The following is a 10662-nucleotide window of genomic DNA, read 5'->3' on the forward strand; positions in this document are numbered from 1 at the left end:
TTTTTGACGCATGCATTATCACAGCTTCTTGGATCATTTGGTGTTTGCTACATAGCCCTTATGTTTGGAGCTATTAGAGATATTTGACCAAAATAAATTTACTCTGTATATATTTTTTTTTAGTTATCTTGTATCCTTATTTATTTCATTGTATTTTATCAATCACATATAAACTACCCGTCTACCACAATTTGTGGTATGATTCATATTTTAACATGGTATCAGCCAATTTTTAGGGTTGTCGCCTTCCTCCCTCTCTTCTTCCATCGGACCCTAAGTTTTTTTGTTTTTTCCTGCCCTGGTGAGCATCGACTTCTGGTTTATCACATCCCTGGTGAGATTTTGTTTTCATACCCATCATGTCGTCTTCTTCTTCTTCTTCTTCAATCAGTGATGCGTCTCTACCCATGGCTACTGTTCTTCACATGATTACAATCAAATTATCCTCTTCTAACTACATGTTATGGAAGCATCAGATGCTTCCTATTCTCACATATCAAAATCTTTTATCCCACATGGATGGTTCCTCTGTTTTGCCTCCAATCACAGTTCTTAAAGATGGTAAAGAAGTTTCAAATTCTGATTATGGCTCCTGGTTATCTGCTGATCAACGTGTTGTCATCATTCTAAATGCTTCTTTAACTGAAGAAGCAGTTGCCGAAGTTCTTGGACTCTCTCATGCCAGAGAGATATGGTTAGCTCTTGAATCGGCCTATAGTAATACTTATGTTGAAAGAATGCAAAACCTTCGTGATCAGCTTCGACAAAGCACAAAAGGGACCGCTTATGTTGCTGATTTTGGTAGAAAATTTAAGAATGTTTGTGACCAACTTGCAGCTATCGGTCATCCGGTAGATGAAACAGATAAAGTTCATTGGTTTTTATGTGGGCTTAGTGCATCTTTTGAAACTTTTTCTACAGCCATACACACCTCCAAACCAGGACCTGCCTTTCGTGACTTGCTTTCTTAAGCTGAGAGTCATGAACTTTTCTTAAAGTCGCTTCATGGCTCTACACCACCACCTGCTGCGTTTTATGCTCAAAATTCTCAGCCCAATTCCAACTGTAAGGGTTGTGGTCGGTCACCCCAATACCATGGAGGTAACTCAGGTGGCAGAGGACGAGGTACTCGTCACCCTCCACACTGTCAACTTTGTCGTCAAAATGGACATTATGAAAACACTTGTCCTACTTAATACAGTTACGCCATGAAAGCACCATCTCCATATGCGAATCTGGCACAAGCATTTCAAGCTCAATGTCATGTGACTTCATCCACTCCGGATTGGTATGTTGATTCATGAGCAACTGCTCATTTGACTCCTTCTCAAGACATTGTCCAGACTAGTGCACCATATCTGGGTAATTCCAAAGTTACTTTTGGAAACGATATTTCTCTTCCTATTTCTCATATTGGTACTACTGCCGTTTCAAACCATATTAAATAGAATGATGCCTTGGTTGTTCCACATCTCACTAAGAATCTTTTGTCCATAAGCAAACTCACAAACGATAACCCAGTGGATATTTTATTTTCTCAACCCTTCGTTCAGATTCAGGACAGGCACACGAGACAAGTTCTGGCACAAGGAAAATGTGAAAATGATTTATATATTCTTGAAGAGGACATAAAGCTTTGGTTGCAGTTTCAAGTTCATGTTCTGGAGCCTCTTTTGAGTTATGGCATAAAAGACTAGGGCATATTGTCTATGATGTTATTTCCCTTTTGCATAAGTGTGGATGTTTGTCATTTACCCCTATTTTAACTAAACCTATTCTTTGTTCTTCTTGTCAACTTTCAAAAGGACATTGTTTGTCGTTTGAGATTAATAATAACTGTGCTTTTCATCCTTTGGATGTAATTCACTGTGATTTATGGGACCTGCACCAGTAACTTCTATGGATGATTATCGTTATTATGTTGTGTTTGTAGATGATTATTCAAGATTTAGTTGGTTTTATCCACTTAAAACCAAATCTGGTTTTTCTTCTGTTTTGAATGTCTTCTTAAAGCTTGTGCAAACACAATTCTCTAGAAAAGTCAAGGTATTTCAAACTGATGGTGACACTGTACGTACTCTTCTTGAAGATAATGGTACGTTTCATCGACTTTCATGTCCTTATACTCCACAGTAAAACGGACGTGCTGAAAGAAAACATCGTCACATTGTTGAAATCGACTTATCTATGCTTTTTAATGCTCATGTTCCAGCAACTTATTGGGTTGATGCATTTAGTTCAGCAACTTATATTATAAACCATCTACCTACTCCTATTTTGGATCACAAATCTCCATTTGATTTGTTGTTTTCTCAGGTTCCGATTTACAATAACTTTCGGACTTATGGTTGCTTGGTTTTTCCCTATCTTCAGGATTATGTTGAACATAAACTTGCTCCTCGAAGTGTTCTACGTGTTTTTATTGGGTATAGTTCCCAATATAAAGGGTATCGGTGCCTTGGCCTCACTACTTCTCTTATATATATTACTCGTCACGCAAGATTTGATGAAAACTCATTCCCTTTTTCGGGCCTTGTATCCTCCACAGAATATTCCAAGATGGTATTAACAAGTTTTTTGGATAAACCGGGGCTCTCAAAATTTACTTCACACATGCATTTCGGTCATTCTACATTTCCTGCAAATGCCCCTCATGTTTCCATGACTAAACCGTGTCTGGATTGTGTTGATCAAATGCCTTCCGGGCCACTTTATCCCATTAGTGCCATCAATCTTCCATCCCATACAGCAGATCAGCCCGTCAATGTCGGTTCCACACCCGAACAGATCCCAGTTATGAGCCAACAGGTTCCGCTACCTTCTACCTCCTCAACACAACCATCTACTTCAACCTCACAGCCTTCGACATCACCAGTGGATGATTCTAACACTCATCCCATGATTACTAGAGCTAAAGCTGAAATTTTTAAGCCACGACATCAAGCCAATTTAGTGCATACTCAAACTCATTCTTTATATTTGGCCTTATTTACGGAACATGAACCTAAGGGATTCAAGTCGGCTTCTAAAGATCCTAAATGGCTTCTTGCAATGCATGGAGAGATGCAAGCCCTACATCAAAATGGCACTTGGACATTAGTTCCTCGACCTCATGATGTTAATGTCATCGGCTCCAAATGGATCTTTCGTACAAAATTTAATTATGATGGAACTGTGGAAAGATACAAAGCTCATCTCGTTGCTCAAGGATTTACTCAAATCCACGACTTAAATTATTCTCATACATTCAATACGGTGGTCAAGGCTTCAATAGTATGTGTTTTCTTGTCTTTAGTTGTCATCAACAACTGGAAACTTCATCAATTAGATGTTAAAAACATGTTTCTACATGGTCACTTATCTGAATCAGTATATATGGAACAACCACCAAGATTGATTCTAAATTTCCAGAGCATGTTTGTTGTTTAAAAAAGGCATTGTACGGCCTTAAACAAGCACCACGCGCTTGGTTTCAACGTCTGAGCATATTTTTAACTTCTAGTGGTTTCACATGTAGTCGGGCTGAAACGTGGTACTTGCGTCATGTACCTCTTGGTGTATGTAGATGATCTAATTCTGACAGGAAACCAAGAGGATACCATAGCTTCTTTTGTCTCTCGTCTAAACAAAGAATTTGTTATCAAAGGCCTTGGTGATCTTAACTATTTTTTGGGTATGGAAGTTGCTTACACCGTTGATGGCTTATTCGTAAGTCGGTCAAAGTATGCTCGTGACATTCTTGATCGTGCCAAATTGCTTGATGCAAAACCCGTCCATACACCTCTTGCTCCACATAAGACATTTATTTCCACTGGAGCTTTATTCTCTGATCCAACTTTATACCGATCACTTGTTGGGGCTTTGTAGTACTTAACCATTACTCAGCCAGATATCTCCTATGCGGTAAATCAAATAAGTCAATTTCTACAGGCATCCACCGTTTACCATTATCAGTGTGTCAAACGGATATTATGGTATGTTAAAGGCACCATCGCCTTTGAGCTTACCTTTACAAGGCCTCATTTTACTTCTATTCTGTGATATTCTAATGCTGATTGGGCTCGTTGTATTGAAATGAGACGCTCTACCTATGGTTATTCCATTTTTCTATGTGGAAATCTAGTTTCCCGGAGTGCTAAGAAACAACATATTATGTCTCGTTCTAGCTGTGAACTAGAATACAGAGCAATGGCCAACACTGCTGCAGAAATTGTATGGATTACTCACTTGTTACGTGAGTTGCATGCTTGACCACCTGATTGTCCGACTCTCTTGTGTGACAACAAAAGTGCTTTGTTTATGACTCAAAATCCGGTCTCTCATAAATGGGCAAAGCACATAGATCTTGATTATCATTTCATTCGGGAACTTGTTGCTTCAGGAAAACTCTACACCAAGTTTGTTCCAGCCAATCTTCAAGTGGCGGACATTTTCACCAAAAGTCTTCCACGTGCACAATTTCATTATTTTTGTGCAATGCTCCGTCTTCGTCCACCACTATTCGATTGAGGTGGGCTATTAGAGATATTTGACCAAAATAAATTTACTCTGTATATTATTTTTTTAGTTATCTTATATTCCTTATTTATCTCATTGTATTTTATCAATCATATATAAAATACCCCTCTACCACATTTTGTGGTAGAGTCATATTTTAACAGGAGCTCTCAAAATGCGAAAAATTGAGTTGTTTGACAAAATTGTCACCGAAGCCGGTTTATAATTGTAAGCTTAAATGGGTTGGTTACACAACCGTTCTTATTGCTAGGGTCATTTTAATTATAATTTCCATTCCGAAAAACTTATTTAGGTATTATATTTTCAACTTTTGTCAGATGATGGCACAACCACTTAGACATACTTTTAAACAATCTATGTTTATCCCAACATAATATAATATATATCGGACTATCTCTTGGGTCTTAGCACCCACTTGTACCTTTTTAACTTGTACCTAAAATGCAACATTTAGAAGCACATTCTCATAACTTAATATTCTTTGGAGGATTAAGAATATTATTGTTTACCACACATAGACGACAATAACCAATGAAGTCAAAGTAAAAACTACATAGTATAACTACATAGCTAGTTAATATGTAATAAGTCAAATTGCATGGTAGAAAATCCAGATAATTAGTAATAATGTCATACCTTGTACCAAACGTAGATGATAACTCACGTTAAGAACTCTCACAATTCTAAAAGGTAGTTGTGCAATTGCTAGTGCTATACAATTTACACAAAATAGCCCCAAGCTCGTTGTGAGATGTTTATTTATATTTAGTAGGTGAAAATATTGTTTTGTAATTCAGAAACAACACTCCGACTGTTAACAAGTTTATTGTTCGCATCACATTCACATGTGTAATTACAATTGAATCAACTTCATATTTGATGCGACCTGGCTCCAAACCACCTTCGCTGTTGGGAGATGATCGATAAAATAAAACCTGTGAGGTCACAAAGAAGGAAGAAACGTCAGCTGCCTTCCGGGAGAGGTCCCGGAAAGGCGCTCTGACGGTCAAGTTAGTTGGAGGAGTATGGAAGTATGAGGGTGAGTGATCGGGGAGGAAAGTTTACCTCTCAAGGCAGAGTGATCGGCCTTTTATACTAAGGATCCTCCTCGGTCCATACGAGAGACAAGGACTGCGGCCTCGACAGGATCCACCGTCCTTATTGGAGGATCATGCTCTACGTTCGTGTTCGGTCCAACGATTGGTCCAGGCGATAGTGCTTTGGTTGTGCTCTTTGTCGTCTGGAGCCGTTATCCTTGGACGGTAGCTAAGGACAACCTTTGGCAAGGGCGGACTTCCCACGCGGTCGCCTCTCGAGGGTCTCAGGCGGTCAGGACGGCCGGGTCGCCAGCCCAGGCTTCGTTAGGAACTCTTCGCTGGGGGTTCACTTGTTTCTGGCCTGCTCTGAAGGGTGCGTCATCAATCTTCATTATTGATTTGATTATTTATTCTTTCGGTTCGGTTGAATTTGTTCTATTTAAAGAGTCAAGTTTCTTCAATAAAGTGTCGGTTTAACTAAATATAACCAAGCTTTAAAGTTAGGGTAACCCAAATTTGAATACTTATGAGTGTTTTATCATGCAACAAAATTGATTACTAAAAGTAAATATGAAATTAGTTCACTTTATAGATTGTATGCTCAACTTTTTTTGTTGCATGCTTTGTGTAAAAGGATTCGTATATGGTCAGATTAACCAACATAAATAACCAAATCAACAAAAGAAGAAATGGCAATCGATAATTAAGCAGAATATACATATTATAGTTTGAACGGCGGAAAATACAATAAATTAAACGAGCAGAAAGTACAAGAATTAATCGGTCATAATTACAAGGTTAAAATCCTCCAAAAAATGAAAGAAACAAAAGCAATGCCTAAAGAACACATAAATTAAGGGAAAAACTTGAGAAAACCAACTAACAATGAAATGTGGGAGTAAACAACACCATAACTTTTAGCTTTGTATTCTTATCTCCGATCTCTATCCAACAAGAGCACCAGCTTTGGGTAGGTAGCAGCAGAGATTTTAGCTTTGTATTTTGAGCTTGAATAAATATTAGTTATCTTATGTTTCTAGTGACAATTTAGCCAATTTATTCATGACTGGCTAGGTCAATCTGGATCATGTTTTATTTTTAGTGGGTCAAATTGATAAATAAATAACTCCAGCTAAAATAAAAAAAAGTTAACTGGTCGAATGTATTTCACTTGAAGTTGCATAGATAAATTAATAAAAATATACGGTTGATATGGTTAATTAATTAGGGGTAAGCACAGGTGGACGCCCACCTAATTTGATAGGAACCGGAACCAATCACAAGGGTTTTTTAGTTTTTGAAACCTGTAGCAATTTCGTTATTTATCAAAGATTCATTATGTAAAAAAAATAGAATCCAAAATTCTTGTGCATTAAAATAGGAGTTACAAACAACAAAGTAATCAAATTAAATGACAAAAAGTTGATAACCAAAAATACCAAAAGAAAATGTACAAAAAAGAAGAATATGTGTTCGCATTTTACCAATTTTATCTGTTAAAACATGTATAAATCATAAACATGAAATGAGCTTATGGCTAGGTTTGTTAAACTGGGATATTTCCAATGATGAGGATGAAGAGGTCATTAATGTCTTTTACATAGAAGAATGATCAGGTGAGGAGCTAATCAATGTCTTACCTTGTTCCATCGCTTTTTGGTAGGAAAAAAACGCAACTTTTTGTATTATATTCACCATTTACTAATGCATACCTCTTAGTCTTTCGACTTTTTCATATGCTAATTGATTTATCTTACCTCCCCCTTATGCTATACCAAACGATCATGACGGAAGCAGCAATGGCCAGCCCCACAATGGTTTGTGGCAACACGTTACTCTTCTTCTTCTTTATCTCCATGTAGTTAATAGGAAAAGGTGACCTTTTATGAATCCTAACTCGGAGAGTTTCTTATGCTGTAACATCCTAAAATTCATGACCAAAAAATTTATTTTTAATTACATAATTATAAAAACCAGTAGTCTGAAAACATCAATAGTATCTTCCCATATCACAATCAAAACCAATATATCAATAACCAAAACATATCATAGTAAAACAACATCAGAGTACAAATCTCAAAGATCTCATATGCGGAAAATCATAGTGTGATGCACTGCGATCATGTCGGCTCATTTCCTTTTCAAGTAGAAATACCTGAAACCAAAACTGAAAACTGTAAGCACAAAGCTTAGTGAGTTCTCCCATCATACAACATACCATACAATAAATATACTGCCTAGCATATCCGGGTGGCCTACCCCTTCGGTCTCTTTCAACCGGTATTGTCTAGCATATCAGGGGGTTGGCCTACCCCTTCGGTCTCTTTCAACCTATAACCGCCTAACATATCAGGGTGCTGGCCTACCCCTTCAGTCTCTTTCAACCGGTAACTGCCTAGCATATATGGGTGCTGGCCTACCCCTTCGGTCTCTTTCAACCGGTTACGGGGTCTATTTCACCCCCTACCATTACAACGTAATAACATAGCATACAAGCACATAATCTCAACAGATAGTGGCATACAAAACAATTATCACAAAGACAATCATCTCTACTGTAAACAACTACTAGGGGCCGACATTGATGCCTTCAACCCACTTATACCGGGAAGGTAACTCACCTCGAAAACTGGAAATAGCTTAACATTCCCCGGCTCCAAATATCAACCCAACTCAATCCCGTGAACATAAAAGATTTCCTTAATTACCCTTTCATACTCACCATCCCCTTAAGGGTCAAATTTTGGTCCAAGTCAAATTCAACGCTCCAAGATGACACAACTCGTCGAGTTTCCCCTTCAACTCGGCGAGTTTTCATGAATCACAGAATCATGATATTGCGATCCAACTCGTCGAGTTATCTTCCAACTCGGCGAGTTTCCATAACTCACAGAATCATGATATCTCGGGTTGACTCGTCGAGTTTTCTTCCAAATCGTCGATTTCGTCCTTTACAACAAAATCGGGAAACTTCTAATCAACTCGCCAAGTTCCTTTATGAACTCATCGAGTTCTTCAGTCTGTTAACCCTTCTTAATGTATTAAGCCATTATTCTTCAGATCTACACCCTATACAACAGATCTAGACTGAAAATGCCTCTAGGATGGTAAAGTTTCCAACTTTACCCATTAATACCCTTCCTAATGAGATTGAGCTCAAGCCCTAACCCAAAAAGGCCAAAGTTCAAGATTTATACCAGAAAAGGGTCGTGGATGAGGCAAGGATTCTGGATCTATAAGTTCCTTCCTGAGTCTTCAAGCTTTTCCTTCTTCCATTGGCTTCAACACACACCAAAAACACCCAAAATTGCTCACAATCACTCAAAGTAGCTTTAGGGTTTCGAGATTTAGGGTTAGGAAAGTGGAGGCTGGGAAATGAGGTCAGCATGAAAGTTTTATGGTGTTTAAATAGGGTGCAAACCCTGAATTTAGGGTTTCATTTCACCCAGCCAACTCGTCGATTTGATACCTCCTAACTCGTTGAGTTGGTCACCAAAACGTGGGGTCCAAAACATCTCTACTCAACGAGTCTGGGGCTTCTGACTCATCGAGTTTCTCTACAAAAATGAATAAATTATAAGTTTAAATACATACCAAAAACAAGGCATTACAATTCTCCCCAACTTGTCTCGGACTTCGTCCTCGAAGTCCGCTGTCTCAAATAATCCTGGATAGTGCTCCCTAATCTCCTCCTCTAGCTCCCACGTCTACTCTGACCCCTTACGGTGCATCCACTGCACCTTCACTAACTGCACAACCTTGTTCCTCAAGGCTTTTGTGTTCCGATCCAGAATCGCCATTGGGTTCTCAACGTAGTTCAGGATGTCGTCCACCTGAATATCCTTTAAAGGCACAACTACGAAGTCATCCACTAAGCATTTCCGCAGCTGGGAGACATGAAAAGTGGTGTAGATCTGACTAAGCTTGGCTGGAAGATCCACTCGATACGCAACCCGGCCCACTCGAGCCAAAACCATGAACGGAACAATGTACCTGGGGCCCAACATGCCCCGCTGCCTGAACCGGATGACACCTCTCCAATATGACACCTTCAGGAGAACCATATCACCCACCTGAAACTCCAGGTCTGACCGGCGCTTGCCAGCATAGCTCTTTTGTAGACTTTGAGTAGTCTAGAGCTTGTTCCAGACCTGTTGTATCTTCTCAATAGTCTTGAGTACCACTTCGGTACTTCCCATGACTCTCTGACCTACCTCGTCCCAACAGATTGGGGTCCTACATTTCTTCCCGTAGAGCATCTCGAAGGGAGGTCGGTCTATGCTAGTGTGATAATTGTTGTTATACGAAAATTTTGCTAACGAAAGATACGTATCCCAACTCCCACCAAAATCTAACACACACACACGCAGCATGTCCTTTGGAGTTTGAATCATCCTCTCACTTTGTCTATCTGTCTACGGGTGGAAAGCGGTACTAAAATGAAGACGAGTACCCATCTCGTCATGAAACCACATCCAAAATCTAGAAGTAAAGTGATCATCTCGGTCTAACACAACCGAAACCGGCACCCCATGTCGAGCCACCACCTTACGGACGTAAATTTCGGCTAGCTTCTCCATCGATATACTCTCCTGGGTCTGGATAAATGTGCACTCTTGGACAACCGATCCACGATGACCCGGATAAAATATACTCCTCATGCGGTCTTGGGAAGCTTTGTGATAAAATCTATAGTGATGTCTTCCCATTTCCACAAAGGAATTTGCAACGGCTGCGTCTTATCGTGAGGTCGCTGATGCTCGGCCTTGACTTTCCTGCAAGTCAAGCATCGGTCCACATACCAATTTATGTCCCACTTCATGCAGGGCCACCAATAATCAGGGCAAAGGTCCCGATACATCTTCGTCGCCCCCAGATGAATGGAGAACCTCGTCCTCCTGATTTTCCTGGTTCCTTTCCTTTTCCAACTCAATGTACGCCACCGCCATCTGATGCTCAGCCTCTTGGTACTTCAACTGGAGTTCATGGCATAGCTTCTGACAGCATGCTATATGTTGCTTCTGTGATGCCACTCCATGGATTGGTATGTCATGTGTATGGGTTAATTAATAATGTCCAGAAGTGAATTTGTTGGGGTTTAGTTGAG

The sequence above is a fragment of the Lactuca serriola genome, chromosome 8 (assembly GCF_051521515.1).
Source record: "Lactuca serriola cultivar US96UC23 chromosome 8, Lser_US96UC23_V15, whole genome shotgun sequence".
Taxonomy (NCBI): Eukaryota; Viridiplantae; Streptophyta; class Magnoliopsida; order Asterales; family Asteraceae; genus Lactuca; species Lactuca serriola.